Consider the following 26,134-nt stretch of genomic DNA (forward strand, 5'->3'; position numbering starts at 1 on the left):
GGTAACATGAGTGATTGTGTATTTTTTTTTCTTTTTTTCACGTCATCAAAAGATTCCCACTTTGTCCATCATTACTGACGTACAATGGGCTTTGAATACGTTTTTTTGTAAGTCAGTGCAGTTTTCTTTGAGTTAGAGCCAGAATTGACATTGACAGTAAAACATACGTCAACAACAACTTAACATTTTTTAAAACAAATATGGGGGAACTATAAATCTTGCATTGCATTGAATAACAGACTTGAAGAATTGTCTGAGGTTTTTAAAAGCAACTGATCTTTCCACTGCATATAAATACAGTAACTGTGACGGCTGATAATCCAGAATCAACAACTATTAGTGTCAATTAGTTCCTATTCTTAGGAGAGAGTATAATAAAAGCATGAACTCTAATAAATCCCTCTCACCTCTCTATTATACACTCACCCACACAAAGATCTATGCCAACTTATTTTAATTATTTATAAGGAATTTGCATGCTGGCAATTAGCATTTCTGAATCATTCATGCTCTGTGCCCTAAGACAATCTCACTGTCATTCCAGTGTGCTTATTCATCCTGATTGTTATTTTATGTCTGCAGTACAGACATCTGAATATCCCCGTGTGTAGTCAAATCTTAAACGAGCACAATAGCTCACTTGCAGTGTCTAATACACAATCTTCTGTGATCCCAACCCTCACCTGTCAGATCTATCACTAGTCCTTGTTCTGGGACCTCATAATTTACAAATTAAGCACATAAACATTGTATATTGCAGGTTTTAATGAGGTAATGTGGCACAAAACACAGCTAGAGGCTTATAGAGCAAAGAAAGTAGGTGAGAAAGAAAATCCACAGTGAGGAAGAGAAAGGGAGAGAGGGATGGATGGATGGACAAAATGAAGAGCATCCTCCTCTGGCCCTGTTCTCCGCAACAAACGATCGAGCCGCCCCGCTGACAGCCAGAGCAACACTCCTGTCAAAACAACTCAACACCTTGTTTCTCTGCAGATAACAATCCACTGACAATCAAAATCCATCCCTCACAAACCTCCAAGACACGTATGCTATCTAACCCTGTCAACAACCGAGCAAATCTCTATTTTTCCAGCGTCTTTTATTGGGCATTGTTTAATGAACTAAAAGGCATTATTCTGCGAGACCGGCGCTACAGACAGGTGAGTGAAAAAGATGAAAAGGAGGAGAAGGTCCTGCTGACTGCATGTTAAGACACTGGCAGGCCTGTCATATTTCCTATTGTACTGACAGAACAGATGGTGCAGAGCAAGCTCCTCCATGTCTGGGGCCGGAGAAAAACAGCTGCCACTGTTCTGCAGATGAGCTCTGTCAGTCACCGGCGCCTGCTGCCTGTCATTGTCAACACTACATCTGCAACAGTCACAAGGTGACAGTCAACAAATATATGGACATGTACGGCTGCCAGTGTGTATATGACATTTTTCCTTGAAATATTGGGACGGAAGAAAGTTTTGACGCATCAATGCAATGTAGGTATGTAGGCAGGCTGCTTTAAGATATAAAAAAAAACTTAAAACTGCATTTATTTTTTATTTTTATTGTAATTGTAATACAATGTGAAGCATCTGATGACTGATTCATTTGTTAAGAATAAATTAATACAAATATATTTTGGTGTGCAGCAATTTCCACTAACTAGCCAACTAACTAAATAAATAGGATTTTAAAAAAAGTAATCAAATTGAATAGTTAAATATTGAAATAAAAAATACAAAAGAATAAATAAAAATTGAGTAAAAAAAAAATAGACAAACCAAATTATTATTTTTTTTTACTTTTATTAAATTGAAAATGGAACATATACTAATAAAAAAAATAATAAAATCAATAAAAACTATAATTATATCAGAATGATACTAAAATAACACTGTTGTGAGGATTATCTTAAACATGCTTCATGCATTGGCTAAAAAAAAGGAGTCAGTCAAACCCGCCTGGCCTGTGCTATTCCTCCTCCTGTCCCCAATAGTTTGCTGTCTTTCTGTACTAATTTAATAAAAACAAAATCGAATAAATAAAGAAAATGAGTATCTATAAGGTAATAAAATAACAGAGATAACTTCAAACCAGTGTGGTCTGATCCTCCGCACAGATGAACACCACCCACCGCATGCTGATAAATGTCTCCGTAATCCTCGACTGGAAAACAAACAAGTGTTTAGTGTAGATTTTCTAAGTAAGTGACAAGCTAATTAGGATGCTAAGCTATTTAGCCTTGATTGCATTGCTATTGCTAATGAACAGCGCAAGCGAACCTCTCCTCACCACATTACGCCTATATTCAGAAAACTCCAGAAAACATTCCCTCTCTACAATATTAAACTGCTCTCTGAAAGTATGAGGGCATGATGATGTAGAACTAAAGCAAGAAAAAAGCCCTGAAAAACGAAAGCACTAGAGCAAATGAACTCAGAGGAAGATGGGCCAGGTTGGTTTTATGGGTATTGATTTTGTTCAGTTCAGCTACAGGTCACCCCGACACTCATGAGAGGCGGATCAGATAAGAGTAAAACTGCTACTCGTAGCATGGAAAGAGCTGGCCTGCACTACTAATGAGGGCATGGACTTTGAACTTGTGCCAATCTGAATGCATTTTCTGAAGTGCTCAAGAGTGTGGATTCTCCCGTACTATGCTTTGCCAGTTTGTTGAAAAGAAAAGAATGAATTTCCATATTGGTTATGCTAGTATACGTTGGTTATTGTTAATTTGTGCTGAGGTTGCTGGTCGACAAGTGTAACCATTCTGGGATCTGTTTCCTGTAACACAACATAACTCGCTGCTAACTATCATCCAGTAGTGTGATGTGTCAATGGAGAATTTACTAGCTCACAACCTTTTCCCAAAACTGTAATAACTGTCAGTAATGATGCCACACAGGTGCTGGAGTAATGACTTCTGCTAATTAATCAGTCTGAGATCAAATGAATGCCATGTTATTTCTGTAAATAATGAACATGCAATCAAAGGACTATTCTGCTATTTTTGCATTGTTTCTCTTGATTTACAGATGATTGATTTAAAATTGCGGTTTCCATCTCATCTCATCTCATCTCATCTCTAGAGCAGTTGTTCTCAACTCTGGCCAACGAGATCCATTTTCCTGCAGAGTTAAGCTCCAACCATGATCAACTATGCTTCTAACCACAGGTCGAGAGTTGAAGTTTCAACCAACTTTCCGATGCTGTTTGTGCATGTTTCTTGGAAAACGTTTCAGGAAAAAGTCAAGTCAAGTCACATTTTCTTATATATCACTTTATATATATATATATATATATATATATATATATATATATATATATATATATATATATATATATATATATATATATATATATAAATATTTCAAAGAAGCTTCACAGTAATAAACATTTCAGTTATGAAACTAATTCAATTTGACTATAAAGCATCTCTGCAGAAAAGCACCATTATTTAGCCCAATCTAGTTCAATGCTAATACAATTCAGTTCAGTGTTGCAAAGTTCATCAATTATGAAACAAAAGGCATATCAAAGACAACAGTGTCATTACCCAGTTCCATTCAGTTCAAGTTATTCTCATCTGGGAAACACTGAATCGATGAACTATATTGGTAAAAACATGCGACCATAGCTGGCTAACAAAAATGCTCCCTTGTTCAGCAAAACTTGTTTATACTTGCTTATGCAGATGCAGGATATTTAATGCTGATGAAGGTAATTGCCCAAGGAAGTCTTGCTAGAACATGCTAGAGACCAGCATTCCAGATGGGTGGGAAAAGACGGAAATGGCACACTTCCAGGGAGTCCCGTGGCATCCAGGTAACTGCCATTGGGGTGAATGGGAATGTTATCGGATAGATATCTCCAGGTATTACAGATCTCCTTAGGGTGAACCAGTATCCACCACAATGATCAGACATTGGTCATTTGCTAAGTTTGTAACTGCCACCAGAAAAGAGAGCTTCTAGGAAGAATGCATCTATGCAGATGCATTTTAATGAAAGCAAAAAGCATAGTTTAACCTTTTAAAGAGGTGGAGGTGTCTCCCACAGCAGGAAAGGTGATTCATGGAGCTGTACAAGATTGGTCAGGAGATGTGTCTTCCTGTCTAGTTGACAAAGTACAGGCCAGCGGCTGCATTGCAGAAGGTTAGTCATGGCAAATTTGAAATGACTTGACCTCTCCACCCTCGCTAACATGTAGAACATTCCCTGTGGCTTGTCATCTCTTCACTGAGTCAGAAACAATTGAAGCATTGTGACAAAAGCATGATGGAAAATGGAAATAAATTATTACCTCTGTTTAGTTTCATTCATTTAGGTAATCTGCTCGGTATCAGCATCAATACAAACAACAGCTTCAAGTCCGTATTAATATTTATGCAGGAGTTGATTTAATTAGTTTTTATTCCAGATGAAAAATAGTCTCAATAGTCCAAGTCATCCAGTCCAGTTCAGTGAGCTTACACAAGCTAATTTCTCTTCAGGGTTTAATTCCAGATTTCTGAATGAAAGACAAAGCTATAAAAGGAATCTGTCAAAGCACAAGTCCAATCATCTTTTTAGTCAATCACAAGTTGTACCGTCACCATCTTTTGTCCAACAGAATGGCTGTGGTCAAACCTCCAACATGTGGTGCAGCCCAAAACAGAGAAATAGTATAGGCAAAGCCTTAGATTTTTGACACACCAACACAAGGCAAAAAGGGTGGCAATGTGACCTTTCAGCCCTGGCTTCATAAATTTCCCCACCCTTTGATCAAACAAGTTTAAGAAGCAGCCTAGAGAGCTGATACGGCAAAGAGCCATCCCCATCTGTACCCAATTATCATGACAGCTAGAGGAACTTAATCTTGAGGTTCATTCACGTCTATAGTAGTGCAAGGTCATAAATCTGAACTGAAGTTTACAAACTTAAACTTTATTGTATCAGGAGCGCTAATATGAGAAATCATCAGCATGCATTATTAAAGAGCTCTGATTCATCAGGTCTTTCCAGTGGCTCCCTTGAGTATCTTAATTACAGTGCATTTATAATGATTTCTGGGATAATGGAGATCAAAGATACAGGGTCAAAACTGAGGCCTTGGGGGTAGGGGTGGGGGTGGGTTTGGGGTTTCTCATTGACAGCTATTAAATTGCTGGAATTGGTAGTTAGAAAGCGTTCTTATTTGACTATATTATCCAACTTTGCTGAATAGCATGGCACATTGCTATCTACACTCCAACTGGGCACTGGATCTTGTTACAGTTCAATCATTTTCTATAATGGTTGTTGCCAGCGTTTTCTCTCACTTATGAAATCAACAGTAAACATTTTAAACTAACCAGTAATGTTTTGCCATGCATTCCACCATTTTTATGCAAAAATGTTTATTAATTGATTTAAGTTTCCTGTTTACATTTCCAGCTGGTCCCAATGTTCTACTGGTCCAACTGGGCAACACTGCAGTACTGCAGTGCAACCCCATTTAACTTTGTAAAATCATGTCTTTTCAAATGGCTGTTGTTGTTGCAAATTGGCAAAATAAAATAATTTGTCACAAAACTGAATTAGAAAACTAAAATGAAAACTAAACTATGAAATACTTAAACTAAACTAAAATGAACCTCTAATTGTGCATACTTCTATAATAATGTCATTCATCCAGTGTTGGACTCTTGGACCCCATGGGGAAGTCTGGCCAAGTCAGAAAACATTATCAAACTGAGGAGCAAATCTAGCAGTCGGAGACACTGTTCTTTGCCTTATTTTCTGTCAGAGTCATGCAGCTCTTCTTTCAGGCTCTCCTGAGAAGGAACAGTATCGTGAGAGATGGAGAGACAAACACACTTATTTTCCATTCCCTCTGTCTCCCTGTGGGTCTCCACATGGTTGTCTAGCCAGAAAGCCGCCACATTGTCCATGTGAAGTGAGAGTATGAAGATGACTGGAAAGGTCGGATGAAGCAGTGCATGTCATCTCGAGAGAAAAACACAGTCGGCGAAAAGTACTCTGCAACACTGCAAACGCGCCAATGTAGCTAACAGCCCAATGTAACCTTGTGAACTGATATGACTGAGAAGAGACTCAACTGAGCCAATAAACATAATAAGCATCACAGTCTGTAATATTGTATATTTTATTGTATAAGTATATTCTGAATGGCATAATACATCTTTTAATTATTAAGTATGCCAAACGGATAACATATAACAGGCACAGCACGCAAGATTTTCCAGACCTATATCATTTCCTAAAATACGCATTTTACAACCACAGCACACAAAGCAGTATGCTGTATCCCATGATGCAATGTGATTGATTTGAACTTCCATTTTCAGTGTGAAAAATGTAATGTAAACTAAATTAATCTGGATTAGAAGTCTAATTATTATTATTATCTTATGAATGCTAAATAAAAGTTTGTCACAAATCTGAATTAGAAATATTATAATAATCATCATTAACATAATCAAATGTACATAAAATAACAATAAATAAAATAAATGAGAATAACATGCCACAAACTTTCTGAAGCATGCTGCATACTACCTCACGATATATTTTAAGCATTTGCAAGTGTACAGTGTATAGCTGCGAGTATGCAGTAAGGATACAGAACTTACAGCTGTGCTTGGAAAAAAAATATGAAAAGCCACTGAAATATTCATAAACTCCTGATTATGAAGCGCATTAATTGTATTTTCATGCATATTTGTAAATCCCAACTGAACTGCCTTCTGCACTGCAGCATTTTTACAAGAGCAAGTACATGAATATAAACAGTGCATGTTCAAATATCTAAAGCCATATGATAAATCAGAGGGAAACTTCAGAGAATGTGATCTTCTTGTAAACTTTTGATCTTTCCCCTTATGACAGCAAATAAATCAGGGGCCTGATCTTGCCCGAGACTTTCCTTTTGTGGCTGAGCGGAGGTGTTGATTGCTTTCATGGATATTTGTTTTTCAAAACACTCTACTCTTATCTGTACTGTTCAATCCTGTCTTACATTTGTCTGGTAGAGACAGTTCAATGCTAACCACAGCCAATACAAACATGGCTACCTTATACCTTATATGGCTACCTTATTGTTCCCCAGCTTTGGCGCAGAGTGACTACAGATGACATGGCACCACAAACCATCACTGACTGTGGAAACTTTACACTGGACCTCAAGCAATGTGAATTGGGTGCCTCTCTTCTCTTCCTCCAGACTCTGGGATCCTGATATCCAAAGGAAATGCTAATTTTACTTTCATCAGATAACATAACTTTGGACCACACAGCAGTCAAGTCCTTTTTGAAGCGAGATGCTTCTGAGGCTGTCTGTTGTTCAAGAGTGGCTTGACACAAGGAATGCGACAGCTGAAACCCATGTCTTGCATACGTCTGTGCGTAGTGGTTCTTGAAGCACTGACTCCAGCTGCAGTCCACTCTTTGTGAATCTCCCCCACATTTTTGAATGGGTTTTGTTTCACAATCCTCTCCAGGGAGTGGTTAGCCCTATTGCTTATACACTTTTTTCTACCACATCTTTTCCTTCCCTTCACCTCTCTATTAATGTGCTTAGACACAGAGTCCTGCAAATAAATGCACAGGCACCATTTAAACTGAACAGAGATGACATAACTGAATTATTGAGACACTGTTTTCCAATTGAATGTTGTTCAGTGCTTTGACGCAATGTATTTTGTTTAAATCACTATATAAATAAAGGTGATTGAACAGCCAACCTCTTTTGCAATGACGTTTTGTGTCTTGCCCTCCTTGTGCAAGGTGTCAATGTCTTTTGGACAATTGTCAAGTCAGCAGTCTTCTCCATGATTGTGTAGCCTACAGAACTAGACTGAGAGACCATTTAAAGGCTTTTCAGGGGTTTTGAGTTAATTAGCTGATAAGAGTGTGGCACCAGGTGTCTTCAATATTGAACCTTTTCACAATATTCTAATTTTCTGAGATACTGAATTTGGGATTTTCCTTTGATGTTATAAACATCAAAATTAAAAGAAACAAACATTTAAAATATATCAGTCTGTGTGTAATGAATGAATATAATATACAAGTTTCACTTTTTGAATGGAATTAGTGAAATAAATCAACTTTTTGATGATATTCTAATTATATGGTCAGCACCTGTAGGTTTGGAAAGCACAGCAAGTCTTTTAAGTCATCTATACAAATTGAAACGTACAACTCTCACAATAGAAACCTATTTTTGCATAACGTTAATTTATTTACTTTATAGGACACTATATATTTAACAAATTCTTAAAGGATAGTTTATGCAAAAGAAGATAGTGATGTTCATCCAAATGAAATAGCTTAATGATAAGAAAAAAAGTGTTTGGAGAAGTCTGGCATAGGTCACCATAGAGAAATCTAACTTTTAATTGGAAAATCAACATTTTGATAAAAAATAAATAAATGCACAGATAAATCACTCAAAACAAGATATTTCATTTAATGTCAAGTAAAAAAAAATAAAAATAAAATAAATTGTCCATGCCACGAAAGTCAACAATACATTCCTTTGTTTTTGAGGTCATACAGGTTTGGAACAACATAAGGAAATTGAGGAATCTAAATTTGACACAAAAACAACAATCTTCTGCGTCCACAGGATCCATTCCTTATATTTTAGCAATTGTGGACATTTAACCCAGATGATTGGCACTTAATTTCTCTATACATAGACTATTCACTGCAGAAAAGTGAAGGAATTTAGAGGAGGAATGCAACTGGTACATAATGCAGGCCAGATTCAAACCTGCATCCCACAATTTTTGTCATGTGTCAAGCATATTATTCATACATCCTGAAATTATAACTTGCATCCAGAGCTCTACAATAGTTGTAATCGAACAGCATCCCTCCTTGCTCTCTCTCTCTCTCTCTCTCTCTCTCTCTGTGTCTACAGTGACAACCCTTATTTCAGTGCTCGCGAGCTCTAAAGTCTCTTTAATTAAATCTCTTTAATTAAAATTGACTATGGCAGGTGGGCTTGAAATTTCCTCTGTTGCCAAGGTGAAACAATGCAATGCTGTGGGGGCGCATTTTCATGATGCACTGCAAGTGGCATATGGATGTATTAAAAGAGGCCGCGGATGCCGGCTGTACAACAAACACTACAGCGAAACCACTGCAGGAGAAATAACAGGTCCCAGTGCCTCCGCTGAGAAGGAGTCTAGGCCAGTTGATGTTAATTGGATGGAAAAATGAGCACGTGTGTCTTTGGGAACTGGGGAAAAGCATCACATTGATCATCTCTACAGGAAGTGGAGCTGGTACTGAGTGATTGAAGCTGAATATGAGTTAAAATCTAATTTCTACACATGGCAGGAGGAATAGGCAGTAAATTACAGCAAAAAAATTGTATGGCTGCTTGTTCATAAATAAACCTGGCAGTAAATTAAAGGACGGCCACATAAAGAAATGCAGATTAGCTGACTTGGCTTGATATGGTTAGGATGTTGAGTAGGACATAATCAGTACACTGTGATTGGACCACAGGGCAAGACAACACTTGGTCATTACTCTCAATGTTTATATGATGTTTATTAGCTCATATTAAAGTCATTAGAAGTAATCTCAGAGGGCCCTGACTTTCTTCTCTGCAGGCAAACGAGAAGCTGTTATATTAATAGCAGTAATCTTACAATGGACATCTTCTCTGTGGAAAAAAAAAGTGCATTTTGAGTCGGTTTTCCAGCTTTTGGAATTTTAAAAGAATGTAAATGCTACAAATCTGAATCCAAAAAGAAGTAAAGAAATATTTATTTAAAGTATGGGTTTTTTCAGGATGTGCCAATTTGCATATTGAATATTTGATATCACACTGTGTTTACTGAATCATATTATCTTATTTCCCCAGGTTCTAGGTCTTCAGTTAAAGTGATTCAGTGCCATGAAATACACTGTCTGCATAACTAAACAACAGGCCAAGCTTTAGAATTCTTTTTGCATTAAACTGGTGCAGAGTAGATTTTAGATAAGCACCCGAGGACATGAGGGTGTTTGCCATGCCTTGAGCTCTCATGTATGACTTAAATAAATTTTAAACATCAACAGATGGACAGGTGAATCCACAATGCCTTGAGAAATTACAAGTCAGAGCTTTGATTGTAATTTAATATTAAAAACAAGCTAGATAACCCTTCTTTTATTGGATATATATATATATATATATATATATATATATATATATATATATATATATATATATATATGTGTGTGTGTGTGTGTGTGTGTGTGTGTGTGTGTGTGTGTGTTTTAATTTAATAATTGAGAAACAATTAAAATGATGTGCAGATGAAGACTCCAGTCCGTAATGTAAAAATGGTGCTATCTAAACATGAAAATCAAACAATATAACATGGATGAAAATAATCCATGAAAATGTGATTGAATCCAACAATGTGGATTTCTGGAGGTGTATATTAAACATGCTGACATCAGATGCTCTCTGAGAAGGTACTTCTTTTGTCATTACTAGACACTACTACTATTACTTATCAACCATTAATATAGCATGTTATAGTATATATCTATATGGTATAAATGTGTGTAGTATGAATGTAATCTGCACATTCATCATTTTATATATTGAAAGTGACGTGACATGAAGCCAATTATGGTAACTAGAGATGCCACAATTCTCAATATAACATTGAACAATTCAATACTACATCCACGGGTCAATACATGCTTGTAAAGTTTTTTTTTTTTTTTTTTTTGTGGACGTGAGTCTATGTAGTGACTCTACATAGTGTAGAATAGGATCACACTCCCCTTCCACATGTACACACACACAGTTTGCCATTAGTTATCAGAAAATGAAAGCGATATCTATGTGGTAGTATCCTTCCAAAGTTTAAGGGGATTTTCCACAAGTGGCTGTTTAATGCATTGAAACAACTCCATTGATTTCTGTGAAGTGAAACATCAGCTTCAGCTTTATCCAGGTAACATACAGTACAGACCAAAAGTTTGGACACATCTTCTCATTTAAAGAGTTTTCTTTATTTTCATGACTATGAAAATTGTAGATGCACACTGAAGGCATCAAAACTATGAATTAACACATGTGGAATTATAAATTGAATTATATACATAACAAAAAAGTGTGAAACAACTGAAAATATATCATATTGTAGGTTCTTCAAAGTAGCCAGCTTTTGCTTTGATTTCTGCTTTGCACACTCTTGGCCTTCTCTTGATGAGCTTCAAGAGGTAGTCACCTGAAATGGTCTTCCAACAGTCTTGAAGGAATTCCCCGAGAGATGCTTAGCACTTGTTGGCCCGTTTGCCTTCTGTCTGCGGTCCAGCTCACCCCTAAACCATCTCGATTGGGTTCAGGTCCGGTGACTGTGGAGGCCAGGTCTTCTGGCGCAGCACCCCATCACTCTCCTTCTTGGTCAAATAGCCCTTGATGCCTTCAGTGTGACTCTACAATTTTCATAGTCATGAAAATAAAGAAAACTCTTTGAATGAAAAGGTGTGTCCAAACTTTTGGTCTGTACTGTGTGCGTGTGTGTGTGTGTGTGTGTGTGTGTGTGTGTGTGTGTGTATATATATATATATATATATATATATATATATATATATATATATATATAAAATTTAATTGCAAATACAAACATATTGCAATACATATAGAGTATCGTACAAAAATTAACAATATCGAGATATATATCCTAGGTGAGTATAAAAGTGTATGACCTTCAGACATAAGTCTTTGATTCTTTACCCCTCATTTTATTTGCCAGTCCCACAGAGCATATTTCCATCCTATAAATGAGGGATACAACTAAGATGTGTTTCCAAAATAAAATGCGATGTGTAGCAATATCCAGTTCCAAGATTGTCTCAAATAGCAGCACATTTTCAAACCTGTCTTCCAAGAGCTCTGCAGTCCTGACACACATGGTGTCTCTTAATGCACAGGCAGTGTGACGGAGACTGCATCTCTGGATATGTGTGGCATCTCATGTTTACATAAGATAATCTTTTGAGTTTGACAGTATGTTTGACTGCTCCCACCACCCCCCACAAACCTCCCAGGCACAAATATGTCATGGCAAGACTGTACGAGGTGACAAGAGATGAGCAAGATGATTATTCTCGTTCGCTTTCTCCTCATCCCTCTAGCAGAAGTGAGGGAGGAAGATGTTCGGATGTTTAATCCACAATTAGTCGCGCTGCAAATTGATTGCTGAGGGAAAGGGAGAGAAAAAAGCCTGGAATGAGCTTAAAAAATTGACATCATTATCACATTCCTCCAAGAAAGAAAAGACAATCATAATAAATTCCTTTTGTGCCTTTGTTGAGAACTGATATTCCCCTTTGAGGGACTATGATGAGGACAAGCTGAACCAGAGATCTGAAGATATTGTAAAGAAACCGCAAAGAGGTTTTATCATTATATAATTACAAGATCTGTATTAAAATGAAGAAAGACAATGACAAGGAACATTAAAGGCCTATCACAAGTAGCAGAATTGTGCCGTCAGATTGCTGACAGAATCAAACCTCTGAGGTTTCTGCCCGCATTTTCCACCAACTTCCGATTCTTCCTTGTCATGCATGAACTCCTTAATTTTGAGTCAAAGTGACATTTAAAGGCCATGAAAGGGATACAGGGATCCTAAGCTGATACGAGACTTGGCGAGGCACCACAAAAAAAAAAGTATCAGGCCCAGATTGGGATCCAGTGACAATTCAGTCGCCCTATATATGTATCCCAGCTTCTGAACATTACGTAATGAGTCTTGTGGATGTGTAGCAGTGCAGAGGGCCACAGCGGGTTAGCTGTTGTTGGAAAAGTTTACTATGATGTTATGAACATCATAGAACTTTCAAGTAAAACAAGAGGAAATCAGCTCCCTGGGACGAGCGTGTCAAGAAACAAGCAAAGCCCCACGGTTGAGTGACACTCTATCCCTCCAAGGTTCACTTCCTGCTGTTTGTTGCTCTCTCACTGGTCTTGTTAGAAGGTTGAGATGCATTTCTGTTTAAAGTGCACTGTACTGCATGTACTACACTTACCAACAACTAGATGAAAGGCATTTATTCAAAATTCAAATGAGATTTTAATTACTTGGCGACCTAATTTTATAAAAAAATATAAAAAGAAAATAATTGTAAAATGTTTTTTTGGGGGGTTATTTATAATCGTGTCAAAGCAGACACTGTAAACCCCCCCCCCCCCCCCCCCAAATGTTTAAATATATTTTGTGTTATTGCATTAAAGATATGTAAACCTTCAATTAAAGTTGCCAAATCTCTATCAATTTATTAACATTTGATTCAGGTCACCATAATGCGGACAGCAGCTGAGAAAAGTTAATAGTGTTGTAGAAATGAAAAAAAGAAAAAGAAAAAAAAAAGATCATGCTTAATTATCATAATTGTGAGAAAAGTTACAAAAAAGAGAGGGAGATTATAAATCATAATTATGGCTAAAATGTGGAATTATGAGGAAAAAAAGTAAATTACAGGTCAAATTTATTTTGTCATAATTTTGTCAACTTTGGCTTTTTGTCGACTTATATGTAATAATTTTGTCTTATAACAATGATGTAAAATTATGACTTTTTTTTAATCAATTTAGACTTTTTCTGTCTGATTTTAAAGACCAAACAATAGTAGCAAGGATGGGTATGTGATTTTTGTCAATGATGTAAATAATCAGAATTATATTCTGAATTCTGATTCTGCACATTCTGTCCCAAACAGTACTGTCCTTAAAAAAAAATAATAAAAAAAAACTATACATACATACATATATATATATATATATATATATATATATATATATATATATATATATATATATATATATATATATATATATATATATATATATATATATGCTATATATATGTATATGCTATATATATGTATATATATATATATATAGTTTACTCTCCACCCAAACAGGTCTTCTTCAGTCTTCATGGTCCACAAATTCTGACTGCTTTACTGCTGCTCACAAAACAGGGCAGAGGTTTCCACAGCAACAGTGAAGTCAGGGATGGACGCGCAGCTCCTATCGACAGATCTAAAATTGAACTTTCACCAAAATAGACTTCTTTCATGCTTGAGCTCCAGGGACAAGTCGGGAAGAGGTGTTGGTGGAACTTTTTTTAAACAAGCCTCAGATATCCTGCAGGCCTGCCTTGCTTCTTTGCTAACTTTAGTTGCATACATCAGAATGAAAGCAAGTAAAACACATTCCCCATTTGAGATCAAGCTTTACTTGAGTTCACAGACCTAAGAGGAGAAGAGTTACCACATGCAAACTAAAACGTTGTGGGGAAACAGCTGATTTTGCAGCAGATTAGAGTGAAGACCTTCAACACAGTTGTTGGTTTGAGTAATTTGGGCCGAAGGTCAGTAGTGAAGAAACATCTGGTCATCTGAGCACAGAGCCTCTTTCTTTTCTTTCATAACTCTGTATAAACGGAGGAGGCCTTCACAGTATGTGTTTATCTCTGAAACTAAATTAATTTTCATGTAGACCACATGACCTTTCGATGCAGCGCCCACTCTGTGTTCACTATAGCGTAACAACAGGCCCAAAGGCTCATAAGACAATGAAATAATCATATATATATATATATATATATATATATATATATACACTGAATTCACTTATCAGAATTCTAAATTAATTTTAGTTAGTTTTTAACTAGAAACTGTTCAAATGTTGCAATCAATGATATATTAAGATTAATTGTGATGATGAATCCATGTAAATAAAATAATGTAAATGCTTTCAAACAACAAGTTTTATTACAGCACCTAATGAAAATATAACCATGTCATGTGCAGGTTGGTGAGGGAAGTGTCTGCAATTGTGGTGGATTAAAGGGGGGATTAGTCCATCACAGCTGTTTTCTGATGAGGAACAGTGCAGGTGTGCTAAAACTATACTGGGGTCTCTATTCATTCTCCCACTCTCACACCCGCTCACAGTTTCCCAGTGGTTCAGTCCACAAGGCTTGTCTGTCTTCAAGATGCTAACGTGGCATACCTCTGCAGAGAGCAAACTAATGAGGGGGATGACAGCTGGAGACGCTATGAGTAAGACTAAGAGACTGTGAGAAAGCGGAACATGTACTGAGTAAGAGAACTGAGGTAAAGTTATATCATATTTAGCAGCACTAGCTGTAAGATTTCCAAGTTTCAGGATTACTGTGTGGTGCCGTCAAAGATATTTTTGTACAATATTTGTTTTTCTTTTTGATCTACTGACTACTTTTTGTCACACTAAACTAAATGTAGTGTAAAAAAGAAAATAAAAAAAGTATTACCATATTTGTTTTGACATGGTAAAAATATGATGGCTGATCCTTGGAGTCAAATATTAAGTTGAGTATTAAATATATTAATAATGGGTAGGTGAAAAGATGAAGAATAGATTTTAACACTACGAGTATTTTAATATCATGGCAGCAGCATATGCTCTATAATAATAACATTTTAATAACTAATCACTTTTTGACAATCCAGTGAATTAATTACATTACAAATAAAATGTTTTACATTTGATTATTTTCTCTTTTTATTTCAGATAATATTAAATAATCTTATTTAAGATGAAATAAGGGTTGCACTTTATTTTACAGTACGTGTACTAACATGTACTTATGATGTACTTACAGTGTATTTATCTAAGAAAGTTCTGGTAATACAAGGTAACTACATGGGGTAGGGTTAGGTTTAGGGGTAGATTCAGGGTTAGTACCCAGTTATTACATAGTTATTGTAATTACTATAATAAGTAAATAGTATGTACATGAGGAACAGGACTGTAAAATAAAGTGCTACCGAAATAAGATTATGCAGCCTCATATTGTTTATTTTAATTAGTTAAAAACTAATTATTCAAAACAGCAAAACTAATCTAAAATATATAGCTTTAAATTGTGATTTTAAATGATTAATTAGAAGAAACAACAAATGTCTTTATGTGTGTATTAAATATTACTGCATTTATTTAATTAATCCTGGCCCTGACCAATGCAACATTCAAAGACATAAAGTAGCCAAAATATGCATTTTTTGAACAGCTAGTTCAAGAAACCACCCAGACAACTGCAATCCTTATTATCTATTGTATAGCACTAACTTATCCATTGAACACATGATGGTATAACTATGTGAGGACATTGTGAAGACTATAATGGCAAGACTGCAATCCGTTTAAGTAAAAGCTTTTATCTACAGATTAATCTTTCCTTCATCACAGTTTTCAAGTGTTGACACACAAATCGAACAGCTTACTCTTTATGAATCGCTAACTAAAAGTAGAAGTGATCAATAAACAGAAGCCATTTGTTTGAGTAACAGTCTAAATGGGAGTTTGAGATTTCCCCTCACTTTGAGTCAATGTAGCCTTGATGCATGGTTAAAGACACTGGGAACTAGCAATCAGGCCAATTTTACCCCATTCAAATATTCCACCTGATCGATTTTTCTTCTGAGGGGAAAAAGAGCAAATGGCAGAGGGGGCAGCACTTAAGTCTTCTTTGATACCAAACAAACAATATTTGGACATAATCCATTATCATTAACCCAACGCCAGTCCAGAAACATGCAGCGTTTATATGATATCTTGCCTGGAGCAAATTCTTAAGAAGATTTTCTAGAATCCGTGCCAGTCATCCAAATGTTCCCCCTCTCTCTATAAGGAAAGCTATTGAAAAAGATGATACATTATTCTCTGCAGGCTGCACGCTTTCCATCGGTGGAAAAATCCAAAGTATGCTATGGCACCTGACTAACAAGAGAAGGATCGGAATATTCTTTTAGGTATCTGCACTGTTGTGGGCCAGAGTCAGACTGGAATAACATAAGATGTTTTCCATAGTGCTACAACTCTCTATAAGCATAGAGAGTTGTCATTCCCATTAAAAAATATCGATTTAGACATACAAATTATATAAAAACATATATAATGAAAAATGAATTAATTCTGCAGCCTTTGTTTGTGCTGATCGTCATGTACAAACACGTCATTAAAATGAAGTGTAACTCCGTGAATACTCAACGAAGAGACATGAGAGAGATATCTATAGAAAGCTTGACATGTCTACTTTAAAACTAAACAAGTGCTGCTAACAGATATTGTGTGATAAAGTAATCCATATGAAAACAATGCAATGTCTGTTTTTCATGTATCCCTTCGTCCATTCATTGTGACCACGCCCCCGCGCTGAACGCGCTATTCAGATTCAAACTGAAGCGCGCGGCTTGAATACACCCACACAGAAGAAAAAAGCAGCGAGGCTGTTCAAGTTTTTTATTTTACTGTTTGCTTCGCAATGAGAGGAATAAGACATAATTCACCCCAAAAAGATGCTAACGCATAGTTTACCGTGGAGGTGTGTGCGGAGCAACCAATCCAAACTGGTTATGTTAGTTGACCAATCAGAACACAGTATGCTACCGAAAGGTGGGGTTTAAGGAAACCGAATATTTTGAACAGCTTCACGCGAACCGTTTGGGGATCTCTGAGAATTGAGGTAATTTTAAAATTATATTTTGGCAAAATGACAATGTTTTTTAACCTTGGATTGATTTAAACCTAATGTACAGGACTTATAAACAGTGATAGGAAGCTTAGAATTTTCATCTTACTGACTCTTTAAAATATAAAACAGTTATATTATATTGTAATAATATTTCACAGCATTACTGCTTTACTATATTTTTTTTAAATCGAATGAATGCAGTGTTGGTGAGCATAAACATATATATATATATATATATATATATATACTGTTGGCTTCTCCACTGCATTGGGATTCACTCTATTATTACACTCTTCCTGACTCTGATCACATCCGCAGCACAGCACATCAGGCTCCGACAGAGTGCAAAACTCTTGTTAGAGGGCAATTACAGTACAGCCAGATGCTAAAGTGCCTGAGTTGTACTTCTAACTTAATAGAAGCAAAAAATGTTCAAAATGGATGAGGGCAGAGTGGTGATGAGGAATATGGGCAACCTTTCCAATCAAACCCTGTTGAAAACGCCAGCACGGTTTAAGCTGGTCTGATGTTGGCATAGCTGTTGTTACCCAACAAAAGACATCCGCCACACAAGCCACATCTCTATCGCTCGACCTTAACCGTTTTATAGGAGTGCATCCACTATTATTAAAAATGAATTGTGACCTACATTAGCAGAGCTGCTCTTCTCGGCAGAGACCTGCAATACTTGCCCTCTGTTGATATAGTAATTGGCTTGTTGTTTTGGGTGATGTAATGGCTCAACAGATGCAGCTCACACTATAAAAAAAAAAAAAAAAAATCATAATAACATAAACAAACCATTTGACCTTTCACATGTGGCGCATGTGAATGTCAAAAAGAGATTAAGCCGAGCATGAGGTGCTGCAGTAATGAAGTCTGTGCTGTGGACGACAAAATTAATTAGCAGTAATATGGCGCTATTTGGTTGTCTAGGATGTGTTCTAAAGCTACCCATTACTTTTATGTTGTGCAATGCATGTGTTGTTGTGGCGACTGCAAGAAATTGTCCTTGTGTGGAGCACACAACTAAACACTAAAAGCCTGAAGACAAGAGATGTGACAACCAACCCAGTTCTCTGCTTTGTAAACAGTCTTTGTTAAATCTATCAGCCATTGAGGTAACAAGAGTGAGAGATAGTGCTGGTTGGGCCTTTAGTAAATAAACCACCAAGGCAGTCATCTCATCTCATGATCTGTGCACAGAAAAACAAAGGTGGTGAGGAAACCTTTGCTGGTGTATCTGTGCCCTGAAATTAGAAGGATGTTTCAAAAAGTATGTGATCTGTGTAAAGAAAAAACAAATCCAAGATAAAAGAGATGTTGATTAAATGTTGATTGTGGTTTTAACTAAATTCTGAAATGCATATGTGTGTACAATATTTGTGTTTTTAATGCATATTTAGTGCTTTGTCCACAGCCGTAAATGTTAGAAGAGTTGGTTCAATTCTTTTTTCTTTTTCTTTTTTTTTACACAGTACTGTAATACAATATTTCACAGACATGTTTAAACACAATAAATGAAAGCAACACATTATTCAATGCTTTTTTTTTTACTTTTGCATTTTCTATACATATATATTATATGGAAAAACATTTAAACTACTTTTCTTACGTTATCACAATTTTTTTTGCATTTAAATATTTATTACAAGCAATCTTGTAGTTTATAAAAAGAGCTTTGTTTTTATACCTCCACAATTGCAATCTATTATTGCCTTATTTATCTAATAGTGCTCTTTCTCTTTAAACCTAGCCGAAAAGCCATATGTGTTGACTGTGAAACACAGTAGACTTTAATAATATGCATTTATGGTGTAAGTACTACAGCATCATTGCATGCAACGCTATGCGCAGCAATATACTTTGCTTCTGAATGCCCTGCTTAACTACAACCGTGTGCAGTGAACACTTTAATCCATTAACATGAGCACAGAAAAAATACACACCATGTATGCATTGCAAACGGAGTGATGTGAACCTGCCGTTATGTGTGTGCACATGAGCGTACGGTCTCCAGGAGAGCGTGTGAGCGTGTGCGAGCACTGAATAATTAAACACTGACAATAATTAAAAAGAAATACAATTTATTAACTTAAGTGACGATGTGGCACTGCCTCGACTGTGCAAGTGACGATTCCTGTGTCAACTGTGCAGCTTGCAGCTCGCTTATGGACAGATGCAATGTGTGGTGATTTGCGGCCATTTGCGCATTTGAGAAAGAGAGAGAGAGATTGTGTGCACATCTCACACAAGGTTTTCAAATTACTTTATACATTTTGTTATGAATAAATATGCATTATAATTATTTCACCCATGCCAGTCAGAGACTGAGATGGTAATGTTGGATGTCAGCCCAAACCACTCATGTCAGCGTCATCAGCTTGAGATAGTTTAATAAATCTGCCTTTTTAGAGACCGCCGATCAATCATCCCAACATGATTATCGGCCAATAGTGATCGTTATCCCAATCAATCGGAGCACCCCTAGAGGATAGTTCAATTAAAAATATATATATATATACTATCATGAATAGTTACAAGCTATGGCAAAAGTATTCTAAAGTTTGCTAAAGTGCCATGGAGCTAGGTCTTGAGTGCACAAGAGCTACTTTCTCATCATTCCAACCTTCTATAATTTTCTGTTTGACAACTTAAATCCAGTTTTAATTGAAAAATGATATTTGTCAGCTGGGATCAGCCAGCCTTATGTAAATCATGAGCTCGGGGATGACAGGTCAATGTCACAGACACTAAAACAAGACTGCTTTGCTTCAGAGCTCGAAAACCATTTGGAGATATTATAGGGGAAATGGATATTGTGTGGCTTTACCCCGATGTTGTTAGTGTTGACCTTGAAGGATCTTCCCACAAACCCAAAGTGTGCAGTTACCGCAGGCTAAGAGAAACTCTGTCTTATTCCGCAGGGCCATTTGTTTTCCACAACTCAGCTACTTCCAAAACCAGTGCTGCCTTATTAAGATGATCTCTCTATTTCTCTCACTAATGGTTTCAAAAGTCACTGAAATGTCATGACAAACCTTTATTTTCCCTTTATGAAAGCCAAGCAAGAAAAACTAGAATGTAACAGTTATGAAACTGCTTGGCTTCAGGACATATAATACTAAGTTCACATTTAGCAAACACCTCCATATAAGATAAGTAAGTACGTTTATAGGGACTGGTCTGATCTCTTCAGAAATCCTGATTGGTTCACTGTTAATCTGCTCACAGTCAGCCAAAACATCCCACAACAGGTCAACACTACAGCATTTACTTACTCATACCAGCCTTAGAGTGCAAAACATCTTGAACTGTGGTAAAAACAGAAAAACACAAAATGTCTTCAGTTACATTTACACTGTCTTAACAAGAAGAGATTGTAGAGAGAAAGCAGTTGGCCTTTATTTTGCTGGACAGCAAGTAGATAGGAAGCGAGAGGTGGGGACTGGATCAGGAAAGGTCTACGAGCTGCGACTCGAACTCGGGACGCCTGAAGCTCAACAGTGCTACGTCAGTGTGTTGCCCCCAAGGCTATCAGCACTGACATAACTGAATATTTTAAGGCCATGTCCACACGTACATGGGTAGTCTTTCCTTCTTCCGTTTAAAAAAAAATCTCAGTCCACATGAAAACGTGTGTGGTCGAATGGCCAAACCGCGTAGAAAAATAACTTTTTTGTTTTTAAAAATAACCGCGTTCTTGTGGACAGGGCCTAAAGCTAACAATACTTTCCGTGTTCTCGTTTTTAACTCCACATGTCACTAAGGGTTTTGTATAATAATTACATCCTGTTATGGTCATTAAAACAGAATTTTGTTGAGCACACCCCGAACGTAATCCAATCTCGGCAAAATTTGGTTTATTTTCATTTCCCTATAATGTACACGCATCTTTCCTCCACCGCGAGAATAGAAGAGAAAGATAGAGAGTGTTGCCTAGAGTAAAACCTTGACAGCTTTGTGCTCTGCCTATGAGACGGACAGCTATAGTGACATTCACAGCAAGTAAAGACGATTTGCCCCTAAATCAGCCGCTACGGTTCTGTTGTGATCCCAGGCACAGGCACTTACTCCATTGTAGCGTGAGATGGTTATGGGCAGGAGTGAAAAACCGTGATTCCGTGCCTGTCAAAAGGGGCGATGAGAGTAATGGATGCTTGTCTGCGGCAGCTCAGTTCTGCGATTAATAACTGTTTATGTGACGCCGGTAAATGCATCTAAAGACTGATGGAAATGGAATGATATTCAGAGTGATGCCAAGATTACATTTTCTAAATGGCATTCTTCAAACAGAGTTGAATGGAAGTTTAAACACATTACTTTCTTTTTGGGATGAGGAGTTACAGAGCTGACACTGAAGCTGAAAGATCATTTTGGGTCTTGTTGTGACTAGACTTTTCAAACATTGTGTACTTTAATGTTTATTGCTTAAGGTTTTGCTATAATATTAGTGTCATCTGACAATGGTTAAGTGCTTCTGAAGGCTCAATACATCAGTCATGGTGCGTTTTGCAGGTTAGAACCCTGCAATAGTGACCAATTATGGCAGCCACAGTGAATCTGAGGCTCATGTAAATTCAGGACTGCATTTCTTTGCCAGTTAGTGCCATAAGGACACACACAAATATCCCTCCAGCTCATCTAGCTATGTATCCCATGGTGTAAAGTGCCCCCACATCTCATGAGTCACCTGTGACAGATGTAACCGTGGCTATGCACAAACACACCAACCCTCACTGCACACTCCCATGTGACCAGGGCTTCTGACCGCAACAGATGGGAAGGTATCAAACCATGAATCTTTGTTTCTACATTCTAGATTTGAAATGATTAGAAAAGTTTATAAATCTCTCTACTTGAGACACTCTAAACTTGAGATAAGCTTGCTGGGAAAATACATTATTTAAAAGACATTACATTACAGATGCAGATTAAACTCAACCCAATTGAACCGAGATCATTTAATCAGTTTTTTCTTCTTCTTCAAAATATCAATAACAGTATCAATTCAAATTTTGCAGTCAACCATGACTTTATTTCAGTTTTACAAGTACCATTCAAACGTCTCTGAAAGAATTATCTTGTGCTCACCAAGGCAGCATTTATTTGGTCAAAACTACAGTAAAAGCAGTAATATAGTGACATATAAGTACAGTTTCCATTATAATATATTTTCCAATAAAATGTATTCCTTTGATACCAAATCTGAATTTTCAGCAGCCATTATGCAATTATAATCACATGTACAATCAGAAATCATTCTATTTTTCAGATTTGATGCTGAAAAAAACATTTTTATTATCATTATCAATGTTGAAAAGAGTGCTGCTTAATATTTTTGTGGAAATCATGAAACTTTTTTTCTCAGGATTCTGATGAATGGAAAGTTTAGAAGAGCAGCATGTATTTAAAAACTTGTGTAACATAATTGTCTCTTCTGTCTCTTTTAATTAATTACATGCATTGCAATGATTTTTATATTTTTTATATATATAAATAATAATTACAAACCCCAATGTTTGAACAGAAGTGTATGTTATTATTTGTCCTTACTGTTTTAAAGGCTTGTTTCAAATTGTGAAGAGGTTGTTGATAAAAAAAGATGATCAAGACAATACAAAATATGTTGCTCAATAAACAAACACTTGATCTTAGCAAGTAATGTGAAACCACAACAACACTCACTGGTAGAAAACAGAATAGCATGCATGATAAATGACAGCCAAAGGTATTGGTAAATGATGCACTGCTGTTGAGGAATGCAGGTGTAACAAACATCAGTTATACATCATGTTTCCAGATGACAAGATGTAAAAAAAAATAAAAATAAAAATATGTGGTTGGAAGGGTGGGAAGTGTAATCAAAATGACAGAGTGATGGGAACTTTGTCTACATAAATAAATACATGATAATATATTAATATATTAATATATACACACACATATAGACAATTCAATATTTTAGTTGATTAAACCTCTGAGTTCAACATAATTGAACTTTATATGAGTGACAGTTTATATAAATGCAAATTCATGCGCTGAAATAAACAAATTAATAATTTCATACAGATGAAGTGGGTTATTTAATTATATAATATATTGCATATTTTATAGAATATAAATATATGCAATTCAGTCTTTTTTGGTCAACTGCAATATATTGAAGGATTATTCAATTAAACATGAATGCAAATTTACAACTGAATGCTGCCTGAAGATCGTAACTAAATGAAAAATCATCAGCCGAGCATATACAGAGGTCTGAAATCAAACCACCCGACTCTTAAGCACTCAGGACCATGCTCTAATAGAGGGGCACACAACGAGTCACAGTGTTCAGAGTTTAAACTCATTGTACAGGTCACTGAACCTTGAGTTTTCGCATTAGGTGGAAAAAGAAATATGATAAGCTCTGCTGAATTAGTGCCCGACTTGAATTACCACTATACTGTCCGCTCTGATTTCTGACAGGGTATCCTGAAACTAGATTTAGAGCCGTGTGTTTCCAAGCTCTTTGATTACCATGAGACAGCGCGTGTCTGAAGCCCCCAAATGATTACCATTTATATTGGTTGCAATATTAGATACAAATTGTTCCTCGGTCCACAATGCAACTCACTTAGACTTTTGCCTCACTAGTCAAAAATGGGATTCTATTTCAACGATACTTTTTCTGGGTTAGGTTGCAGTATTCTTCTTTGATGTGCCCGTATATCAGGAAATCAGCATGTTAGCGTTGATATGGCTGGAGAAAGCCTGCTATGAAAGTTTATGGTGGACATATATATTTCCATACAGCTCTGGCGATCCATTTGAATTCCCAATCCCGCTGTAAGCACATATGCTTCCCTGTGATTTAAGGCTGGCCTCTAACAGGCACAGCGTTGCTGTATCTCTGCATAGGCACGATCAATGACGGATATTCGATCAGGAGGAGAAAACGATCTCATCTCCTCACCACAGTGAAACTAGTAACCCAAGAGACTGGCATCATGGGTAAAGCAGGAACAAGGATTTCTGGAGATTTAGAGACACTATTTGAATAATTTGGTTAGATAGGGCTGCAGGGGATGTATTCTACAAGCTCCCTGTGAGTAAAAACCACCAAGATCTGAAACTCAATGAGCCATTCAGGCAGAATTTCAATCCAGAAATGATCTATGTGTACCAATATGGTGATAAAATGACTTTGGTGGCAAAGCAAATAAGACTAGGTTAATGTCATGACATTAAGCTTTGGTTCTGGTTTAATGCTTAGGAAACAAATAAAAAGCAAATCAAAGCATCTAGACTAGATACATTTTATGAAGGAAATGCTAGGGTGTTTTGGGTGGCTGCCACTGTATTTCTATACTGATGCTAATGTCTTTTGAATGGTTGTTTGCATGTTGCTATGTGGTTGCTATAGTTTCAGACTTGTTGCTAAGCGGGGCCCAAGTCAAAGAACTCAAAAAACAAATGCATTACATACATTACTTTTTAATGTTATTTTATCAGTCTAAAAGAATAAACATGCCAATAAATTTAAGACAACGAAGTATAGTTAAATGATCAATAGACAAAAGCATACATTCTGAACCCTTAGTATGTGCAATAATAAAAGTAAAACAAAACATACAAAAATTTGAATGTAAAAAAATGGATATAACCTGTAGTTTACATTAATACTGTAAAATAATAACTTCAGACACACAACAGATGCGAGACCACTGACACCTCATTCTCTTCCCCAACACTCAGCTAACTGCCAAGGTTAAGAAATGAGAAGGAGAGAACGACAGACAGAGAGTGACACGGCAAACTGATTACAGCAAACTGACGTGTGCGTGCAAAAGTGATGTTTCTTTTGAAAGTCGACACTGAGTGACAAATTTCCTTTCTTGCTGGAAAAGAGCCAATGTTGTATTTCTCCATTTTCACAGTTTCCTGTAAGCTGTCGGTTATATTTTTATGGTGTCTCGGTTATATTGTGACACCCACACCCGGTGCCACCGGCACTTGCGCGCCCAGCTAATTCCCCAGCAGCTCAGACCCAGACAAGCATCAGTCTTCCATCCCAAGGGGGAGTAGGGCAAAGTGGGCTTCGTTTGAATTAGCCTGCTAGTGCTCCGATGTAGGGAAGCATTGCTCCTGCCAGCAGCAGTCGGCCCGAGGTCAAGTGAGTTCATTGCTTCAATGCCGCCCTTCAGACTGTGTGCCAGCTCACGATAAGAAGATTAGAGACCCAAAACGCATCCCACACCTGCCTCTGACTGCAGGTCCTTCATGTTACACAGTGCCAAATCACTATTTAACCCAAGATAAAACATGCTTGTCATGCAGTGAACCAGGAAACAGGTTTATAGCTGAATTAAACTGAATGAAAAGGGAAGATTATGATTTACATGCTTACTTTGAAGAAAAAAAAAAACGGGCTTGTTAAAAAGAGTAGAACAAATTAAAAGCGACAAGCTGTGTAATGGGGCTGCTGGAATAGTTTGTCAAGTTGTTACAAAGGAAAACAACATCCTGTTTCAGTGTGGTTACAGCAATGTTATGAGAAGCACTGTATTTTTATGACTGTGAAACACTAAAACTAGACTCTTCAATTATTCATCTGATATCTACTAA

The 26,134-nt window shown here is 36.7% G+C and overlaps 1 protein-coding gene across 1 annotated transcript in view; it reads right to left on the reverse strand.

Moving 5' to 3' along the window:
• LOC113048087 (neuron navigator 3-like) overlaps positions 1–26,134 on the reverse strand; it is a 295,342-nt gene that overhangs the window by 206,010 nt on the left and 63,198 nt on the right. The gene's annotated exons all lie outside the window — the stretch shown is intronic.

This window comes from Carassius auratus, chromosome 29, assembly GCF_003368295.1.
Source record: "Carassius auratus strain Wakin chromosome 29, ASM336829v1, whole genome shotgun sequence".
Lineage (NCBI taxonomy): Eukaryota > Metazoa > Chordata > Actinopteri > Cypriniformes > Cyprinidae > Carassius > Carassius auratus.